The sequence below is a fragment of the Halichoerus grypus genome, chromosome 1 (assembly GCF_964656455.1).
Source record: "Halichoerus grypus chromosome 1, mHalGry1.hap1.1, whole genome shotgun sequence".
In the NCBI taxonomy this organism is placed as follows: domain Eukaryota; kingdom Metazoa; phylum Chordata; class Mammalia; order Carnivora; family Phocidae; genus Halichoerus; species Halichoerus grypus.
In genome coordinates this window covers 60,524,658-60,547,477 of record NC_135712.1, presented here as the reverse complement: position 1 = coordinate 60,547,477, position 22,820 = coordinate 60,524,658, and the positions used below count along the sequence as shown (strand labels likewise).

At 42.7% G+C, this 22,820-nt stretch overlaps 1 protein-coding gene across 1 annotated transcript in view; it reads right to left on the bottom strand.

Annotated features, from left to right (window-relative positions):
• GAP43 (growth associated protein 43) overlaps window positions 1-22,820 on the bottom strand; it is a 98,153-nt gene that overhangs the window by 44,535 nt on the left and 30,798 nt on the right. The gene's annotated exons all lie outside the window — the stretch shown is intronic.

The following is a 22,820-nucleotide window of genomic DNA, read 5'->3' as shown; positions in this document are numbered from 1 at the left end:
AATCAACAATACCCTGGATTCAAATCAAGCCTTTCCTCTCTCCTTGATGGGGAATTAAGTGGCGCACACATTATCTTATGGCAAAACTAATGTCCTTTTGGACTTCCAGAATCACTGGCATTATTTTATACGTGTTTCTTTCCCCAGCTCAATGTCTCTCCATTACTAAACTTAAACCAGACTTTTTTTTGGATGTACCTTGATAATTCAAATTACATTCATCCTAGGTTTTAATCAAAGAGCTCCGAAAGATACTGTTTTTCAGAGTTCCTGAAAGAAACCTCTGTGAAATATGTGACGGCTTAGAAATTATTATGGAAAAGTCTATTCGTTTCCCCAGGATTTCAAATCTGGTCAGGAAACCAATAGATGGAGGCCAAGAGTATGATAAAGGTTTAGACGACAGATCTATCAGGGTTTGGTGCAAAACGCAAATGAGTTTCAGGGCTTGGAGGGATTTGTTCGGGTTGTGAAAACTCAGAATGCTGGTCACAAAATGATGCCTACTTTCACCTGTATGCGGTCTAACATCAGTAATCAACATAGAAACCTTCAAAATTTGAATGCAGAAAATGGCCATTATTTTGAGTTAAAAAAACAAAAGAATGGAAAACACTGCTTCCACTTTTGAAAGAGTATATATTTACTAAATCACAATTTCTTACTCCCAAAGCAATTTAAACCTAAAATTAGTTTTATATTATCATTAATGGAGTCATCTTGGTACTGAAGGCAGGAGACTAGAACACAATTTTTTTTTTTTTTTTTACCATTTGGTTGTAACATTTATGGAATAACATATGCTGCAAATAACTTTTTTCAATAAGGAAATTAAATCAGAAGATAGGCAGAAAAGGTATAGTCATGGAAAGAAATGTATAAGGAAGTACACAAAATTCTATATAGCTCCATTGCTCACCGCTCACCGTGGTGCCCTAATGTGGTTACTTATAGTCTCCATTCACTTCTTCCTTTAACTTTGGAACATCTAACTTTTGTTCACTTTTGTGAGCACTGTTCTAGGCAATGGGGAAATACAGTAGTGAACAATACAGCAAATTTCCTTCAAAAGACTAATAATAGAAGAGTGCTTATCATGTACCAAGTGCTGTGTTTGGCCCCAATCTTGACTTTGGCCTGATCTTGGCCTTTACTCCAGTTTAGGAGGTAAGCCACAGCAGGCCCAACACAAGGGTGTATTTTCTATCCATCATACCAGCTCTGCCCCAGTGACCCAGATCCTGTGAATCATGATGTGGGTGTGTTTGACATTCTTTGGACAGGCAGATGGGCCTGTTGCTATGTAGATTCATCAACATGCTAGTGGGTATACATATATTTTGGAAAATTAGCCACATTTGAGAGTAAAAGCAGGATTGACAATTTTCCGGTAAAATTTAAGACAAGTTTTTCTTTTTCCTCGGTTAAATGTGCATGTATTCATACAAAGAATGAAGGAGTGGGTGAAAAGCATTTTGGAGAGGCCCATTCCTCTCCCTCCTCCCAGTGCCATGCTGCGACACTGTTCAGTTCTCTGATGCACCACCACCTTCCTCCATCCTGCTGCTTTTGATAACTCCTACTGGGATGCACACAGCGCAATCTGGGGCACGGGAGCAGCTGTCCCTGCCAGGAACTCTCCGCTCAGAGATGGAAGCATAACCCTGTTAAATTAACAGTTGTGAATGGAGCACAGAGCCAAGATGTTGTTAATTTATTTTACTCTATCTTGAGTTTTCTGAATGAGGCACAGTCGTATATGATAGGACATCTGCACTTGGGCATTGATGCCAAGTGGCTCTTTAATACAAATACTGCTCCTTGTGAAAGTAGACAAACCAATTATTTCAGAGTGGGCAGGTGTGCAGAAAAAAAAGCTACAATTTTACACTCCCTTTTTCTCTTTAAGAACACAAAGCAAAGTGGATGAAACTTTTAAAAAGCTGGAAACATAAAAAGAAGGAAGCTGAGACTCTGCCTGCTATAACGAAAGAAACTTTACATGGATACAGCAAGAGCTCCTCTTGATTCTTCCCCCCAACCCACTCATCTCCCTTTCTCTCCTACCCTCTCTCTCTTTCTCCTTCTCTCTCTCTCTCTCTCTTTTACTTTTTCAGATTATCTGCCACTTTAACTTTCCAAATGATCAGGGCTTGAGATTTGTACATAGCATCTACGCTAAAATATCTATTTAGAAGGGCTCAGACTAGGCTTGGGTGCCAAGATTGTGGGACCAGCCTCATCGGAACAATCCAAGAGTATAAGGAACACAAGAGAAGAAGAGGTAGGTAGGAAGGGAGAGAATCAGGGAAGACCAAAGTTAGGGGAGAGGTGAAGGTAATCTTGTAAGAGCTAGGCACCAAAATAGGCAGATAGAACCAAAGAGGTGCTGAAAGTATGCCATGGGCTTGCAGCTCATTCTGGAGAAACTGCTGGACCACTTAACATCATTAGAAATTTAGAGAAACTGGATTTTAGAGATTGGTTGAAAAAAAGAACTCATAAATGTTTCAGAGAGTCAGAGGGAAAGAGACTGAGACAGAAATGGAAGGTGAGGGGAAGAGAGAAGAGGAGAAGAGAAGAAAGGGGAGGGAGGAAGGGAGGAGAGGGAAGAAACCAGCCTAAGATAAGGTCAGACTTAAGTGATTGAATAAAAACATCCAAAGACAAAAATATTTTAAATAAAAACTGGGTCTTAAGCTAGACAGTGCTAGATTGTGAGTGTGCATGTCTTTCTTTTGTACCTGTAATTGATTCTATTAATATGACTTAAACTATAGGTTATTTTCTGATAAAATTCCTTTCACAGTATTAGAGGTAACTGGACTAAGAGTGTATGTTCTTGAGAGAGGACCAAGAAAGAGGACATTTCCCAAGAGTGGCTGCAGGGTAACCCTAACGTGTCAGGCCACAGAGACTTTTTCCAATTGGAAATAGAAGAATAACCCAAGACAAAGGTCATTTGAGCCCAGAGAAACCAGAGGTCACTCAGCAAATTCAGCACAACTCTTTCAGTTTCTAAAAATGGCCCCGAGAAGTTAAGTGACTTGCCTAAATTTATAGTGTGTGTGGGTGAGTCAGCAGCCCAGCTTGTATTTGAACTAAGGCCCTCTTCCTTCCTACCCAAACCCAAGTCTGATTTTATTGCATTAGTAACCTGGAATAGCTTAGGCTTTCTTGTGACAGATAATCCATAAAGCATCATGCCAACACCACCATTCATTTATTCATCTAAAAATACTGAGTACCTATGCTAGGCACCGTGGACACACTAGTGAACAGATGGTACTGTATTTATCCACATAAGATTCTTTTTTAAATATGCTTTTTTGGGGGGATAACCTCATGCTGCCTTAACAATCAGAAATTTCCCAGGAATTCACATTAGACACCTGATCTTATGCTCATTTTGTAAAGTAGGGCCGATAGTCTACACAGTGAGTTATAGATGGAGGAGGTCTGGAAAAAAAGAGGATCCTGGTATTCAATAGCTAAAGAATCAGTTCATAAGTCTCATCAAGATAGATTTACTTTTGGGGCGCCTGCCTGGCTCCATTGGGAGAGCATGAGTTTGAATCCCACACTGGGTGCAGAGATTACTTAAAAATAAAAATAAAAAAAATAAACATTTACTTTTTCAACTTAGTCCTGTAACAAATAAGCTTTATGCTGAGCTCTGATGTTTCTGAGGGAACTTCAAAATTCTTTCATTTTTCACATGGGACTGTTGCTATCTGTGAATTAACTGAGGAGGACTTTCCAGGGCAGTGCATTATATGTAGGAACAGTCTCATTATAAGTTGCAATAACTTTTTCAGGAATCTTCACTTCTATAGCTTTTTGTTTTTATTGACCAATTTTTTGGGAGCTCTGTAATTTACAAAGTCTCAAAGGAATTCAAAGTATGTAAAATCTTTACCTTTCATCCAATGCTAAAATCTTGGATGAATATTGGTCTGAAGATGGATACCATCATACTAACTTGTTGGAACCCAGTCAGATTTCTCAGTCCATTAGGTGAAGGGGCAATAATTTTCAACAGTGTTTAAGAATCACAGGTAAGAAAGCCACATATAAGATGTAGTTATTTAATATCCAACACTGTTGCTCTGGTTAATAGTTTCCTTTCCCTTTGGGGAAGGTGGAGGGCACAACTTAGGATTCATTCTAAGATGACCAAACATTTGCATTTATTAAGTTGCAAAAGAACTTTAGGCAAAAATCTATGAATGCCTGACTTTCATAACTAAAATAACATCATCTGTTCAACTGGGACATCTCAATTCATTCAATGTTTTCCAATTATCATAGGACTGCTTCAACCTTCCAAGCACAGAAAAACTTGGCCCTGTATCTATTTCTGCCAGCCATAAATACTACTATTAAAATACTTCAAATTCTCTCTTAAATAAGATTGAATTGTAAATGCTTTTAAAAAGTCATTTGTGTATACCAATTCTTCCTAAGAATATCTTTAGTAAATCAAAGTATTTTCCATCTGAGCAAAAAATATTTCTGAGAAGCAAAATTGAAGGGCCAGAGATATCTTAAGCAACATTTTCTTTATCATACTATAGTTTTCATGCCTATCATCTTATGCAATCCATAAAGGAACCAGAATAAAGTATTGATGATGTATATAAAATTTGGCAGACATCTACTATGGCTCACTTTAGTTTTATTAATAATTTATTGAGATAAAATTCACATAGAAAATTTCACTCTATTTTTAAGCTTAGTTTATTTTAAATATAGTTGGCATATACTTTAGAAAAAATGCCCAAGCATTAAAGTTCATGCTGAAGTTTCTGTATTTCTTCAAACCTAGTCAAAGATCAGGAATCTAGTGAAATGCCCTTTATGGAGGAGAAAAAGGAAGATGGACCAACCTCTCCCAGTTGTGAGGATAAAATGTCTTCAGGTTTCTTGGCAGTTGTAAGGAAGTGTCTGGTAAAAAGATGAATTGACACAGCTGGGATACACAAGGTTCCCTCAACACTCAGTCTGGTTTGAAGATCTAACTAAGGGTGTGAGGCAGTGGGTGGGAGGAGCAGAATGCAGGTGAGAACAAGGAAATTGTGGGGGTTTTTGCCAACAACTGTCATCACATTTTTAAACTCCGATTTTCAGGCGCACCTGAGTGGCTCGGTAGGCTAAACACCGCACTCCTGGTTTCAGCTCAGGTCATGATCTCCCAGTAGGGTGAGGGAGCTCCTCACTCTGTGGGGAGTCTGCTTCCCGTCTCCCTCTGCCTCTCCCCCACTGAAATAAATAAATCTTTAAAAAAAAAAAAAAAAAACAACTCTGATTTTCAGTCCAGGGCAAAGTCCCTTTTTTTTTTTTTTTTTTTTAAGTTTCTGGTCAGGTGGGAGCACAGCAAATATATAATGACTGAGAGCATGTAAAACATCAAGAGTGATTTTGCAAATCCCGGCAGAGTGGTGGTGAGGGAACTCTCTTTTTCCCGTCAAGTAAAGGGTGCCACATATTGCTGCAGCTCCAGAGTTATAATAAATGAGTAAGAAATGCTCCTTGTTTGACTAAATTAGAGGACTAAATATCCCATTTTGGAAACTGGAATAATAATGTTAACTTTTCAGATAACAGCTAGTGATCAAGACGTGGGTCTTTAGCTCACTCTCATATATTATTTATTGGACATGCACAGCCCACCTGCTATAGAATATGAGGTGGCATATACAACACAGTGTAAGGTGCTACTGGAGGAGAACTCAGTTTCCTTTCAAAAGGGCTCTCTTTTATTTTGTATTATGTATTTGTAACTCTTTCTGTCCTACAAAGACAGAGAGAAGAGGTAAAGGGCATATGATAATTGGTAGCTTCTAACAGACAAAAGTCAGCACATGAAAGACCTTGCCCATTTTGCTCACAGCTGGATTTCCAGTTTCTAGAATGGTGTCTGGCACTTGGTAGGCGTTTGATTAATATTTATTGAATGATTCCAAAATGTGACCCTGTCAGTATCATTTCAGAAAGATGATGACAGACAAGGAAGTCTGGGGTTCCATTTTGTCAACTTTCCTTAAAATCCTTGATTTCGCAGGGATGGAATTCAAGAGCATCTGACTAAAACAGGTATGTGTCCCCCAGTACCTGAATAACTGACCTCATATGGTGAGGTTGAACACAAAAACCAATTACAGAAATGAATGAGTAGAAATCAGAGAAGAAGAGAGATCGCAAACCTATAGAATGGCATTGATAATAAAAGGCACTTGAAAATGGCAATAAATCTAAGATAAAGACAAATGATTTATATTTATCTTATCTATGAATTGGCTAGAGTCATATCAATCAAATTATTTTTCAAATATATATCTCTGATGCTTCATTTGTAAAACAGGTGAAAATATGCATTGGGGATTGTTGGAGACTCCTCCCCCTTCCCTCTATTTATACTTAATCTGTATAATAAGCTCCAGGGCCTATAATTGTGAGCTGGGGATAACTACTAATCCCTTAGTTATTCAAAGAAGAAAGCTCTCCCTCCAGAAACTGGAGCTGCGGAGAGCCCCAAGTTGAGATGAGGCACATACTTAATGCTGGTCCATCTATCAGGACATACGGTGGACAGAATTTGACAAAACTCTTTCAGAAAACCTTTGAGTATGGCAAACATGGTGTCCAAGCAAATACTCGCTAAGAGTCAGGTCTGGGAGTAGGACGAGCCCCTCTGACAAGTGTCCATTGTAGTTCACGACCTCTATAAGTATTCACTACCTCTACAAGTGTTCACTGCCTTGACAAGTGGCACACTGAAAGGAGAAAAAGGCAGGCAAGGTGAGGGAGACACTAAATCCTGCTCTTGGAGGGGTTTCTATGCCTACAGAGGCCACTGAGCGGGCAACAAAAGGGAGGCACTCCCCGTCAAGTGCTGAGAAGGCTGGGCTTACACAGGAGAGTGTGAGAGAGACTGGGGGGCTTCTTCTGCTAACGCCTGGACAAAGAGGGAGAACCGCGGGCAGCCAGTACATCTGGGAGAAGACAGAAAAGCAGCCAACCAACAGACCGCCCCTCGTACCACCATCACGGGTGAATTGCTCCCAGGTGTGAGTTCCCAAGAGCAAACCACGCCCCAAGCTGCCGGAGAAGGTGCTAAGAGCCAAGCAGTGGGAAAAGAAGCCCCAGGCCCCAGGGAACCTGATAGAAAACTATCCTCCTTCCAGACAAGATGCTCCAAAAGTCTCTTGTTAGACACTCAGGAATACAGGACACAATGAGCTTTTAAATAAATTATTATATTCTTCCTCTTATAATGAACAGTGATTACTGATTTGTTATTCCCTAATTAAGCCTCTTTCATCAATTATATTCTAAGTCAGTCGTACTTGAAGTATTTTGTTCAATGAATGCATGAATGAGAGAGACCTCCCTCAACCACTCTAATGCACACCCTTCCTCTTGGTCTACTTAACTTGCTTTTCCTTCTTTGTGCTTATAATTAGTTGACATATTTTTATTTCATTACTAACTGACTCTTTCCTTGGACTATAAATTTTTGGAGAGCAGGACCTTGTCCATTTTCTACAACCCTCAAAACCTCAGTAGCTAAAATAGTGCCAGCTCGTGGTTGGTGCCCCAAAAACGTTTATTTGTAGTTGTCGTCAAGTGACTCTGTGCCACACTGTGCTAGTGACCAGAGCACAGCTGGTGTCCACGAGTGGCAGCCCGCTGACTGGCCAGGTGTCCCGTCTCCACTCTGGGACACCAATGCTTGGGGTCTCTCTCTCCTCTTACACGTATCGAGAGTAAACAGCATATGCAGGTAGTATTTCAACCCAGTCCTCAGCATAACCATGTGAGGAACACATCGCGGTGCCTATTTTATAGTCAGGATAACTGAGAAAACAGAAAGGGGCCTGTGTTATCCAGCCTCGGAGTGACAGGACCCTCCCTCAATCTTACTCCTCATCCAGTGCGTTTTAAAGAATGAGGAAGCCAGGATTCCCTGGTATTTAAGAGCACGGGCTGTAGAGTCCAATGTGTGTCAGGTTGGATCTCGACTCTGTCACTTGATCCCCAGCTCGAGCTTGGCTGGTCAGCTTCAGTGTCCTTACCTGTATGACGGAGGGGAGAACAAGTCTCTCACACTGGATTGCTGTGAGGATCACATGAGTGAGTATGACAGATAAAGTTCTTAGCACAGTCCCTGTCACATTCAAAACCGGCTAGCTGCTACTTTTTCTCATCTTGATCATTATCCTCATCACTATCCTCTCACAGTAATTTCTTTCTTTTTTTAAGATTTTATTTACTTATCCAAGAGAGAGTGAAAGAGAGAGAGAGAGAGATCAGGAGCAGGGGGAGGGGGTAGAGGGAGAAGCAGACTCCCCGCTGAGGAGGGAGCCCAATGCAGGACTCAAAGCCAGGACCCCAGGATCATGACCCAAGCCAAAGGCAGATGCTTAACTGACTGAGCCACCCAGGCGCACTTATAGTAATTTCTACATTACCATTAAACTAAGTTAAGACATATTAATAAGATAAGTACTGTAGAGGCCCAGGCCAGGCCACCCCAAAATATACCACACTGGCATATTAATTATTTTGAATTGAAACTACTTGGGAAACAACTGGTTCAAGGACACTCAAGCCCTCCTCTGTCCCCCTAAAAGCAGGAAACAAATCTCCCATATGAGAAATACCTTCCCTGTACTAAGAAGTAAAATGATATCCTTATCACCAGAGATAGGGACTTTAAAATTGAGAGAAAGCTGCAGAAACAAACCTTGTTATTATTATTTTTTTTTTCCTAACCTATTACCTCAGCCTAAATTCTGCTTAGGATTCCTTTTTAAAGTTCCCAAATACCTGTTTCCTTTATCCTGTCAATTACTCACACATTTATCATCTCGTTGTCTAAAATGTATGAAAACTGCCTGCCGTGGTCATTTCTTTGGATCTCAGGTTCATTATTGGGCCTTCATGCACATGTAATTTTCTCCTGTCTCATGTTAATTTAATTCTTAGTTAAGCTGGAAAGACCTTGAAAGGTACAGGAAAAATTTTTCCCTCCCTACCATACCGATGAGGTTTGGCCCTAAGACCTTATTCATCTCCATGATTACTGGTATCCCTACCCAGGGAGGGGAGAGTCCATTTCCTTAACTCTGTAGTGCTCCAGAGCTATCTATCCTCAAAGAAATGAGCAGAAATCTGTCTAAAATGTGCCACAATACCCATTCTTTCTATCCTGGGGAAGGGGGAGGATCTGTTCACAGTGTCAAGCATAAACCATAATCCCTCTCCTCTGCCACCGAGCACACATCAATCCTAACTATATCCATCCCTAAACCTCCACATGGTCCAGCATCCAGTGATGAAAATTCACCCAAACTGCATATCTATTCATTTTCAAAATATATGCCCTTCACTTGACCACCACCTGCTTGGAAAAAAAATCTCATTCAGCTACTATTTCATATATCTATCCCAGGGATCAAGCTCTAGACCTTACACATCAGTGAAACAATTGCCAGTTTAAGTTCTGAGAGCTACTCTGTTTACTCATGTCTGGTCATACTCATACCTGGTAAAAGCTGTGGATGCAGCTGCCCGACATTTTGTGGGGGCTTAGCTTAGGAACATCTGGTCCTGAGGAGAGAGGGGCTTCATGATTTGGGATTTCTAACTCTATCCACCACACCCCCACTGGATAGTTAGTAGAACTCTTTGAATGTCATTTTACCTAATGTCTAGTGATGGTTCATAACTTGTCATCAGAATGCATGTGATTATAAAACCTAGCTGATGGCAGATGGACAAGAACCGGGACTCCATTTGCTAAGGAAAAAAAAGAGAGAGAGAGAGAATAGCTTGAATTTTTGTATTACCGGTTATGAAGTACTTTCAACTTCATAAAACTGTCCCTCTAGGCTGAGCAAGTGTGCTATGCCTTTTACAAAATGAAGACATTGAAACAGAATGGAAAGCCCCACAAATGGCAGAATGGGTCTTAACCCTAGGCCTCCAATCTCCTACATTTTAAGGAACTTAACAGAGAATTCAATCTAAGAATTCAACACTAAACACTCAGAAGTTATCATTGAAGAAGTAGCAACCCTCACATCAGCATGTAGACTACTCGAAGCACTTTTTACTTAACAGAATTGGTCTTTATTTCAGATCCTGGGACAGAGGTAGCTCCAGAATCTCTATGTAGGAGGGGTTAGGGGCAGAGACCCGTTTGGAAGGGGGAGTTAGGTGATTCTGCCTGAAATTGCACTCGTATGGCAAGATTCTTACCGTAGGCTTATTTATATGAGGTGGCTGGTGGGATGATTTTACAGGGCGACTGCTATCGATCAGCAATAGTTTGCACATGGCTTAATGTACTAGATCAATCACCAGGTAAGTGATTGCCCATTTACAGTAGTACTTTAGAAATCTTTCAAAAAGTGCAGGTGTGGGGATGTCTGGGTGGCTCAGTCAGTTAAGCATCTGCCTTGGGCTCAGGTCATGATCCCAGGGTCCTGGGATCTAGTCCTACATCGGGGTCCCTGCTCAGCAGGGAGTCTGCTTCTCCCTCTCTCTCTGCTGCTCCCCCTGCTTGTGCTCTCGCTCACTCTCTCTGACAAATAAATAAATAAAATCTTTTTTTTTTTTTTTTAAGTGCAAGTATGTATCCTCTCTGATTCTAGAAGATGTGTTGTGGTATTCTTCCATGTGTGGAAAAAACAATGGAGTGTTTTTGTTGGGGTGAGGCAGGGATGTCAGGTAAAGGGCATAGAATTTGAGGACAAATAGACTTCCATTTAACGGGGCTTCTATTCCCAAGCTACTAGACAGTAAATCATAACTGAGTCTAAATTTGCTCATGATGTGTTTGTCTTTGTTGTTCTTCCTTTCTTATCCCTCCCTTTGTTTTTGGCATCTAGCTCTCTCTTGATCATCAGTCACTGACACTCACTGATCACATGTTCCCTGGCATGGTTTTGGGGTCAAATGATTTGAGTTCAAATCCTGACTTAGCCACTACTCAAATGTATGACCCAGAGTAAACTACCCAATTCCTTTAGAACGCAGGGTCTTCACGAACCTTCAGATTGGGATACTAATACCTACTGTGCAAAATTTTCTTTAGATGAAAGAAAGTAGTATTTGTAAAGTGCCCAATACTTAAGAACTCCATAAATAACTGGTTGGAAGAAGATATTATGAGTGAAGTGAAAATTACTACTTTCTGGAGACTAGGGACTGAGTGCATTATTTGATAAATATTTTATGATTTTCTTTCCTTGATGACTCATGAAGGAATTTTTTTCAGGACTATGCACATTTCATAAAAATAATAAATGCCCCTCTCCAAAAACAACAACAACAACAACAAAACCTTTTAAAGGTAAAGACTATAAAATACCATCCGATCCTTGGAGGAAGTAATACCAATAATAAATTGAAAAAAATATATAGTACTATGTGCCCAGTACTCTTCGTCCAAGTATTTTATTACATATTTTATATACACACAAAAATATATTTATGAAATATATTATATATATTGACTGGCTTAATTCTAACAAGGCTATACCGGGGGTACTATTGTCTTACAGATAAAGGAACTGAGGCACAGGACATTAAGTAACTGCTCAAAATCACACAGCTGATAAGTGGCGGAGCTAGGATTTGAACTCAAAAGACTTGTATAGGTTGCATGTGAGATAAAATCATCCCAAGAAGACAGGGCTGATCTACTCTCTGCCAGGTTTTCCCTGCAGGCTCCCAGGCAAGATGAAATGTGGAGAGGAGGATGCGGTAATTCAGAGCAGGACTTTCTTATGGCCAGTGCCTACTAGGGTTGGGCCAGTTCCGAGTGTCTAAAGGACCAGGCTTCAGAGCTGTCACCACAATTTCATCTTCCCCTTTCAAAAATCTCTTTACCAAAGAAAAGTACAAATACATTCTCAAAGCAGGGGCTGTGGTATCAGGACCTCATCACCCAGGTTGATGCCATGACTCATTTTCCTTGTGAAGATGTTGACAGGGAAGATTCACACTTGAGATGTTGAGAACAGCCCAAAGACCAGGTTCCCTATTAATTCTGAAAGCAGGAGAGAAAAAATATCAGAGATCAGGGGAAAGTGGCAGGGAGAGGACTCCAAGTCAGGAATTAGGGCTATGTAATTACATGAGAAAGGCAGATGAATGAACCAGAGTCACCGATATGCATTCTTATCAGAAGGAAGGGGTTGAGCAGGTGGTAAAGAGCAGGTTCTGTGACTTATTCCCAAATCTGAGGATTTAATTCAGCCAGAGTTCCTGAATGAGACACTGCCTTTTCTTTGAACCAACTACTCTAGTTCTTTTTCTCACAATTGTAGTGAAGCAAACAGGGAAATCCATCTAGAACATTCCATGGATGTCATACTAGTCGCTCTGATTATATTCTCAAAAACTGTCATACTATTTATGCCACATAGTTCATTGGAGGAATTTAGTGACAGGGTTCATCATGGCACAAAGAACCAGCATACCTCCCACTTTGTGGTTCTGTAGGGAGAAACACTGTTTGGTACCACCAAAGAGAGAAAGTTTTTGAAACTAAACAGGCAAATTCTACAACTTCTGAATGAGTCTGTATGAGCTGTACAGGGATCCATCATAATCTGATCTTTGAGCCAGAATTGGGTAAAAATGAGGAAATATCAAGTCTGATTCTGAGGTCTTGAGGTGAATGAAAATCACTTTCCTTTCTTTTTGAGGCATAGACAACTATGAGATGTGCCATGACCCTCTCCTAAGTGGTATCGCTTGACCCAAAGAGCCACAGAGAGCACCAAGTCGGCCCGGCACTGTGAAACTGCAAAAAATGACGGGCTTTATGGATGTGTCACAACACGGAGAGGCCTTGGAAACTGTCCTGAGCTTCAGAGTCCCAGAAGGTAGGGTGATGCCCCCACGTTTCCCTGAGTTCCGATTTACTCATCACAAGTCAGTGATTCCCCATATGCCTGTGTCTGCTCAGGACTAGACCCAAGACTACGAAGATTCCAGGGTTGGGACGCCTGGGTGGCTCAGTCAGCTAAACATCTGCCTTCAGCTCAGGTCATGGTCCAAGGGTCCTGGGATTGAGCCCCGCATCAGGCTCCCTGCTCAGTGGGGGAGCCTGCGTCTCCCTCTCCCTCTGCCTGCCGCTCCCCAGCTTGTGGGCTCTCTCTTTCTCTCTCTCTGACAAAGAAATAAAATCTAAAAAAAAAAAGATTCCAGGGCAATCTGATAAGCATTTTTCATTGTGGTTGGGGCAACTCAAGTTGGGGCAACTGGACAGCTCCAAGCTAGAATAATTCCCTACTTTCTACCCAGGCTGAACTCACAGTTTAAAGTCACATATAAAAGCGCAGTGAGTCTGGGACCCCTGGCTGCTCAGTCAGTTGAACGTGTGACTCTTGATCTCGAGGTTGCAAATTCAAGCCCCAGGTTGGGTGTAAAGATTATTTAAAAATAAAATCTTACAAAAAAAAAAAGAAAAGCTCATGAGCTTAAAAAAGTAAAACTGCCTGGTACCTCTGCAGCCTGTGTGTGTACAGTCTGGCTGCGCCATGGTGTACGAGCAAGCCAGGAATAAACAACAGAAGGCTTAAATCACTGTGGAGAGCTAAGGGAATAATGGGGGTGGCTGGCGGCAGTAGCTGAGGGGGTGTGCAGGGAGAACTCAGACAAAGATTCTCCTTCTGCCAAAAGGCTGAAATTCCACCTTGGAGCATGATTCCCTTATTCCCTTATTATTATTATTCCCTGAAAGCTAAAACTATAGACACTCACTTAATTGGTCTGCCTTCCACCTTCTGCTACACATTTTATCGGATTAAGCGAAAGCAGAATTATGGTTTTATAATTTGTCCACTTCTGCCACCCCAAACCACCCTCTGCCCCTCCCAAAACACTTAAAATATTCCCACTGCTTATCACACTAGAAAGAAATGCATTGTTTCAGCATTTGAGAAATTTATGGAATGGACCCAGTCTGCCCTTCCAACTTCTTGTGTGAGTACACTCTTTACTTTAGCCAAGTAATTGATGTGCTGCTCACTGAACACGCACCTCACTCCCTGAGTTCTCTGACTTCACTTATGATGTGGTCCCCCTCAAACATTTCTCTGTCCCATGTCTGCTGAAACCCCGCCTGCCCTTCACGGCTCATCCCAATCCTTACCTCCTTGGCAAGAGAGTTTTCTTGCATCACCCTAAATGAACAGTCCAGGGGTCAGCAAATTTTTTCTGCAAAGGGCCAGAAAGTAATTTTGGGGGGGGGGTGCTTCTGAGCTATATGGTGTCTGTCACAACTCCTCAATTCTATCATTGTAGTGTAAAAAAACTATAGATGCTGCGTAAATGAATGAGCATGGCTGTGTTCCAATAAAACTTTATTTATGAACACTGAAATTTGTATCGCTTGCAATTTTAAAGTGTCACAAAATATCATTACTTTTAATTTCCTGTCAACCACTTAAAAATGTAGGGAAAATAAAAACATTCTTAGCCCGTACACTGTCATTTACCAATCTCTGGGGCAGGGTATACCTTTACATTAAGCTCCCACAGCATCCTTGGTTGTATTTTCATTAATTTTTTTTGTATTGCAGTTATTGGTGTACTTAATCACCAAACTCCATTATAAGATTTTTGAGGGCAAGAATATTATCTTATTATTAGAGACTGTGATATTGTGACTTTTATTAAGAAATATATATTAGGTCTTTGTCCCCATTTTTGGCACAGAGTTCCTAAAACCCTTTGAATCACCTGTGATGATTGCAATAAAGGCAGCTTTTGTTATGTTAATGAGGCGACTTTGGGAGAGCACCTAGAGATGGGGCTGGTGGCTCCGAACCACCAAGTGATTGGAGGGTTGAAACTTTCCGTTCCAGCCCCCTGACCTCTGGGGAGAAGTGGGAACTGGAGGTTGAATCCATCACCAATGGCCAATGATTTAATCAATTTGGCCTAAGTAATAAAGCCTCCATGAAAATACAAAAGATCAGAGTCTCAAGAGCACCCCGGTTGCTGAATATATGGAGGTTTGGGGAGAGCGGCATCCTGGGAGGGGGCAGGGAAGCACTGCACCCTTTCCCCAAACCTTGCCTTGTACATCTCTTCCCCCTGGCTGTTCCTGAGCTATACCCTTTTATAATAAACCGGGGATCTAGCGAATAAAGAGTTTTCCCAAATTCTGTGAGCCACTCAAGCAAATTAATTGAACCCAAAGAGGGGGTTCTGGGAACCTCTGACTTACAGGCCGCCGTTCAGAAGTACAGGTAACAACCTGAGCTTGCCATTGGTGTCTGGGGAGGAAGGCAAGATTTTGGGACTGAGCTCTTTACCTGGGGAACTGATGCTATCTTCAAATAAACAGTGTCAGAATTGAGTTGAATTGTAGGACGCCTAGCTGGTGTCCGGGGCACTGTTGGTATAGGAAAGCCCCACCCCCACAGTGGAATTGGGTTCTGGACCCTTCCAGAGGCTAACATTTATAGATCACTTTGTGCCAGGCACTGAGCTAAGTGTTTTCCGTGGAAAATAACAACAATAATAACTGTGTGAGGGAGGGACTATTATTTTTAGTGAGGAAACGATATTATTATTTTTACAGGTGAGGAAATAATAAGGAAGATTGAAAGTGAGCTCTCAGAGCAATATAGAGAGCAAAGGCAGAGGCCCTTCCAAGGCAGGCAAGCTTCAGAGAACTGAGAACGGAGTGGCACTGAAGCTTGCCTACCTTAGAGGGGTTTCTGTCCTGTGATCCCTTCAACGCCTGCTCAACTCAAAGGGGTCACAAAGACACTGAGACCTGAATCCAGGTATCACACACAGCTTGAGAAGAAATGCAGGGCAGAAGTGAGCGGTGGGAAAAATGCCCGGAGAATGGCTGAGCCCCCGGGGGAGGGCCGCGGCTGTGAGCGAGCCGCAGAACAGCTGTAGTCCCAGAAGGAGAGAAGTGAGCTGCAGCTGGGAGGACACTCGTGGGAGAAAAAAGACTTTTTTTTTTTTTTTACCATCAGAATTGAGTAAGTTGCTTATGTGCGAAAGCTTTTGTGGAACCAAGTTAGATGGTGCTAAGTCACTAGACAAAAGATCACACCCTCCAGCTCAAGCTACCTGTCTCCAGGGACTGTTTCCAACAGTCTTGGGTCTGAGTGAGGACAACGGAGTGAAAGGCATCTAGATTAGCTGAAGGAACACAGTGACCTGGTAACAGGGGAAAAAGGGGGGCTCCTTAAATCCCCAGGGCTGTTCTATCAGTGAGAAAGAAAAGATGAGGAGTAAATGCTGTTCACAGTTGGGCGGCTCAGCACTCAGATCAGCAGCCTCTGTACCACCAAGAGCTGGGTGGCAATGCACTCTCCTCCCGCCCCAGATCTACTCATCAGGATCTGCATTTCCACAAACCTTCTGCACATCACAATGTGGCCTACAACACCCAGACCAAACAGACCCATCCCAGGAAATCCACAGTTCCTTTTGAATATTTCTTTACACAAAAATATGATTTCAGAGGTGCTTCTCTTCTCTTATAAAGCACAGAGAAATAAGAAGCTGCAGGCAAAGTAGCAGAAGCTGTGGACTAGCCATCAGGAGAGCAGGGCTAGAAACAGGATACATCCCAAATTTGCAACCTCATGGAAGTCCCTTCACTTCCCTGGGCCTCAGTTTCTGTGTCTCTACATGAAGGGAGTTGACTAGGAGATCTAAGACTCAAACATTCTAAGTATCAGAGTCCTAGTTGTGTGCAAACGTATATATGCTCCATTTTCCTATTTCCCTAGAAAAGAAAGCCTCAGAGAAGTTGACTGTCATCCAATCCTACCACCTGGAATGGACAGGGTCTCCCCCACACAGTCACTTACCTTCTAAAATTAGTTATATACATTGAACATTCATGAGACTAAGATCATTCTCAAAATGTGCCAATCTCCAAAGGGGATCACCAAACTGAGGGAGCACAGGATTTTTCCACTGACCAGCCTCCCATGCACTAAGACTCTTGAATCTGCACAGTTCAGGATGACTTTGCTCAGGTGCTTCTATGAACTAGTAATGACCCACCTCATCAGGAAGGCAGACACCACCTTCCTTCTGGCGCCTAATTTCAACCCTTTCAGAATGCAGGAGCACATCATTCCTCAGTCAGCCAAAAGCTGCCTCTTCCCCACCTTCCCCAAAGCCTTGATGTGAGAGACTGTAGCAATTCTAAAGAACACCTTACTTTACAATTCTTAAGGCCTCACTGTCAGTCTGTGTGGAAAATCTGAATGAGATTTACTGTCCTAGTTGGGGGGAAAAACCAAGACTGCTAAAAATAAAGAGGCGATGCAAATCACTCATTCTTTGCCACAGTTGGTTTTAACCTACTTAAGAAAAAGAGGTCAGAAAAAGAGAGAGAAGGCTCTAAGCCCCATCAACTTCTTACCCACATCACTTACAAGTGTGGCTGGTCTTCCTCTCCAGCTCCTCTACTCTCCAGGTCCCTTCACATTCTCTCATTGGGGGGGGGGGGAGTGGCACAGGGGCATCCAGGCCCTAGAGGAGCTAAGGCCACACCCTGGCTCTCCCCTCCTCTTCCTCAGAGCTATGCCCTCAAGTGGACCTGAAGTCACTTACAGCCAGAGACAAAGTCCATCATAGAGTAAGTGCTCAATGTTCAATACATATTTTTGAAGTAAATTTCTAGGCCCAAGATGGAGGCGCTCCTGCCCCTGGCACCATGTCAGTAAACTGAAAGTTACTTTTCATGTCCCTGTAAATGCTCCACTTAACCAGAAACACAGTATATCCAGTCAGCCCATCCCCAAATGTCAAGCCAACCCTGGTCTCTGTATTTATTTCCTTGTTCCTCATTGTTTATCCTATAAAAGCTTCCTTTCACCCCATTTTGCAGTTCCCTGGGACCCTTGAGACCAGAGACTGCTGGCTTCATGAAGTGTTAAAGTCTGTTTGTAACACCTAAATTGACTTCCTTAACCATTTTTTAACAATATTATTGGATGAACGAACGAATACATGCTGGTACCGTATGTTTCCAGGTTAAGAGAAAATCTCACACCAAGTCTAAATTCGGCCACATCTCCAGAAGTCATCTCATTTCTTCCCTTTTGCCTCAGTCATCTTCCTTCCCCCAATTGTCTAAGGAGCCTGCATTTCATCGTGGGAAATGGTAAGCTCAAATGAAGCAGCCTAGGAAACTTTTTTCTTTTCTTTTCTTTTTTTTTTCTCTTTTTAATAATGAAGGATCATTGTCTCTGGCTCTGACCTAGCTGGTTTTCTCACTGTTATACTCTAATGACAAGGCATTGCTGCTTAGTTTCCAAAGGTCTTTTCCTGCGGACAAACAGAAACCTTCCTCCTTTTCTGGTGCTGGAGAAACAGGCGCGCACAACCCAAGGAATGCTAATGTGCTTTTTGCAGCCTCCAGGCAAGGAAAACTGGGAGGGACAAGACTGCGACTTCCAGTTGACCCAGCTTTCACTCTCTTCCTTCCCCCTCACCCCCGCCACCCCCGCCCCGCAGAGTAACCTTGACATGACTGAGGGCCCAGTCCCTGCAAGCAGGCTGCTGCTGGTCCTGCAAGCAAGGGGTGAAGGCCAACAGACTAATGAAGGGCGAGGGAGGGAGCCCGCGCGGCGCCCCTGGTACTCCTCCACCGTGGACAGGCCCAAGGCTTTTGTTCTCCGGGCCACCGAAAGCAGCAGTTACCGCCCAAACAGGAGCTGGCGGAGATTCGTTAAAACAGCACTCCGCGGTGCTGCGGAAAACAGGAAGCCAAACCCGAAAGCGAGGATTTAAAAGAGGAGCTGTGCCGTGCGAGCAACGCCCCGCGGCCAGGCCCCGCCCACCGCTCCCGCAGCTCCGCCCAGAGTCGGGGCGGTGGCGCGGGGAGGGGCCGGCGGCGTGGGGAGGGGCCGGGGTGCGGGGAGGGGCCGGCGGGGCGGGGAGGGGCCGGCGGGGCGGGGAGGGGCCGGCGGGGCGGGGAGGGGGCGGGGGGCCGGCGGCGCAGCCGGGGAGAAACAAAGGGATGAGGTCACCCTAAAGAGAGGCGGGAGGGAACGCCCGAAGGGGACGGAGAAGGAGACGCGAAGCGGGTCAGTGAGACGGAAACCCGAGTCCAAGTGCAGGGGGAGGAGGCCGGGGGACAAAGGCTGAGCAACGACGCCCGACTCGGGAAAGGGAGGCCAGGCGCACAGTTGTCTGTGCCGCGAGAAACGGAGTGCGGAGAGACCCGGCAGAACCAGCTTTCCTGAGGAAAGATGAAAAAGTTTGCTTAAACCCTCTCCGCTGCTCCCCGTCATGCTGTTCCACAAACTCCCATGGTTTCTGTCAGTTCTTTGAATTGCATGATTTTTCAAAAAATGTCTGGGGTGTTCTAAGGATGGGTTCCTGAATCTGAAGTAGTATGTGATGTAGGTTGTTTATATAATTATGTTTATATGATTATTTTTCTGTTGAATGTCCATAGCTTTACTACGAATGTAAGAGGTGTCCATTACCCCCCAGGAGATTAAATGTTACTAGACTGCGGCATTGTAGGAAAGAAAAGGAAAAAGAGAACAAACAAACAAAAAAACACCTAACATGCAAATGACACCAGGTTTGAGGAATTCTGTAACACCTCTTCTTTTTGGTTAATCGGGTTAATATCAGTCACCCTAACCAGGATATTTTGATGGAGAAAGGCCAAAGGAGAGTAAGCTTTGTTTAAAGGAAGACTGAACACTTGGTTCTGAAAGACCCAAGAAATCGGGTTGGAGTAGAAGTTCAGGAGGCGCTGTGGGCATATAAGTGAGTGGAGAGAAAGAATTCCTGGCCTGTCTTTGGTTTTGTCTGGGCTGACATTGAGGCAAGTCGTCAAAGGAGCAAGCCTGTATCTCACTGCAGAAGAATATTAACTAATATTCTAGGGCCACTCTTGTGCTTGCTTAACCCCCCACTCAACTGTAAGTTCATTGAGGGCAAGGACTTTGGTTGGCCATTTCAATACCCGTTCCTAGCATAGCTGATAGGACATAGTGAGCGCTCAATAAGTATTTGTGGAGTAAATAATTGAATTGCCACAATAATACCACATAATCTCCCCTCTTCTCTATAAACTGACCAGTACCCAAGAGGCCTTGGATCAATTTTGCCATCTGGTGGTAAATATAGGTAATTGACAAAATCTCTTACCCAGTGTTCCTTTCTTCTGTCTGGGGTTGGTAAACAGGCACCCAGTAGGTTTTTCTCCTTAGACCTAAACAACTCACCTCTCCTACACTTCCACTTCAGGCCATCACATGCTCACATAAACCACTCATTTCCTCTTTACTCCTCTTTTTCTCCATTTTCTCTCTGTCCTGACCTTACCCCACCCCCAATGGTATTTCTCCTGACTTTTATCCAGTCAGCATTGGAAATTTCCATTTAACCACCCCTCTTTTCATTCCTCAAGAGAATCCTTTTATGAGGGTGCTGTGGCTCAGTCGGTTAAGCTTCTGACTCAGCTGAGGTCATGATCTCAGGGTTGTGAGATTAAGCCCCACGTGTAGGCTCTGTGCTGGGCCTGGAGCTGGCTTATGATTCTCTCTTTCTCCCTCCACCCTTCCCATCTCTCCCTCTCTAAAAAAAGAAGAGAGAGAGAGAATCCCATTATGACCCAAAGTTGCCTAATAAACAAGAATTTTGCTATAGTTTTCATTCCTACTACTGTTTCCCAGAAAAGGGAAGTTTGTGTATTTCCTTTTTCAAATGAAATTAGATATAAAAAACTGGTTCTGTTACCTTCCAAAACCCAATAACATTGTTTTCTCCTGTGCTTCCATTACCAATGTACCGAATTTGAGCTACATTTGGCTTAACCTGAATTTTATAGACAGGTCTAGAAATCTTAAGAGGATTTTATGTTATTTCTGTGGGGAAAGCATTGTACATTTTAAGTTTAACATTGTATTTTTGAAATACAATCCATTTGTAACTAGGAAATTGCTTGCTTTTCTAAGAAGCTGTTTTCTAAAAGGCTGTTCCACTAAGACACTAACACTTTTACTTTCTGGGAAATTGGGAAAGGCTAATGTTTCCATTTTTTTTTTTAATATTTTATTTATTTATTTGAGAGAAAGAGAGCTAGAGCGCGCACCCATGCACTCGTGAGCCTGGCGGGGAGGGCAGAGGAGGAGGAGAGGGAGAAAGAATCTGAAGCAGACTCCCTGCTGAGGGGGAAGCCCAGATTCCAATACAAGGCTCTGTCCTGCAACCATGAGATCATGACCTGAGTGGAAACCAAGAGTCAGACTCAACCAGCTGAGCCACCCAGGTGCCCTGATACTGTTTCCATTATTACAAAATTGAGGTTTAGGGCAAATTAAGTGATTTTGCTCCCAAGAAAACTTCAGGTTAGCAGAAAAAGTGCTCTTTCATTGGGACTAGGGGTTTCCAAACCTCAGCATGCATATTTACCACCAGGAGTGCTTGTGTAAGTCAGATTCATGGCCCCATCTCCCATGATGCTCACTGAGGGAGTATGGTATAGAGCTAGCTGCGGAGCACATGAAATGCATTTTAATAAGTACCCTCATGGGCTTAGACCACAATAAGGGCTATAATCTGACCCACACTCCGGTTTGGAAATAGCTTCCTTGATTTTCTTGAAATGTCTATATTAAGCAACAGTGAGAATTTTCTATTCCTACCCCATTGCCTCCTGATTTTAGAGACAATTTGCACTAACCCACACATATGACCAAGAATTTCTATTCTAAATTCCAGTATGCGCAGACACAATGAACACGGAAGTCTAGAAGAGGTCATCAAACCATGTCATTTCACAGCCATGGGAACTGAGGCCTAGAGGTGAGTGGCAGAGCTGGGTTAGCCTTCATCATCTCCTGTGTTTTTGTTTGAGTCCCCAAGGCCACAGAGAATGAGAAGGCTGAATTTGGAACAAAGTAGATAACTGAATTAGATCATTAGTGTCAAAAGGCATGCTTTGGCCTAAGGCAATTGGCAGGTCTCTTTATAATCCTTCCATTCTGGGCCTGAATGATCCAGATTAGCAGACTAGATTGTTCCTCTGTTACATTTCAATCATAGAACCATGGTTTGGTGCTGATGGGTAGTTTGTATGGAATCATGAATGCAGAAAAGCATAGCCTGATAAAAGATTATGCTTCTGCCCCAGAAGCAAAATTCCCAAGTCAGGCATAATGTCATTGCTTATTATAGTTTGTAATGTAAGTACAAATTAACGATGTTTTAGCACATTTACTAAGTTATAGGATACATACTGATCTTCTGCAAAGTTTTGGAACATGTGAAGGTACAGATAGCCTGGGTCCAGGAGAAATCGCATCCTTTAGGCACACACTGAATCACTGTATAACATTCTACACGTGAAATTTGACACAGTTTAAGAGGAAGAGAATTTATACAGAAAGAAGGTAGTGAAGCTTATAGTGATATCCATATCTGTGGTAACAGGCCTGTTCAATAAGCTATTCCAAAACAATAAGCTTACCTTGTTCACTTTGTGTTTTGTTTTAATTTTTAGGGGTCACACTGATTTCCATATATTCACATAAATATATATCCTCAGGGAAAGCTAGTATTTTCAATACAATAAATTCAATAGTAGAAATAATTTCATCTAATTCTTCTTATATCCAAGGTAACATAGGCTTTTAAAATAAGGAATTATTGGATTCTAGCTGTCAGGGGAGGATCCAGGGACCCCCAATCCTTGCCAGCCCCTGCAGTGGTGAGTTTAGGAATATTCTGGTGTTCACAGGTCAAAAGTATGATCACTTTGATGCAATCTGGTTTCACTGAAATCTGGT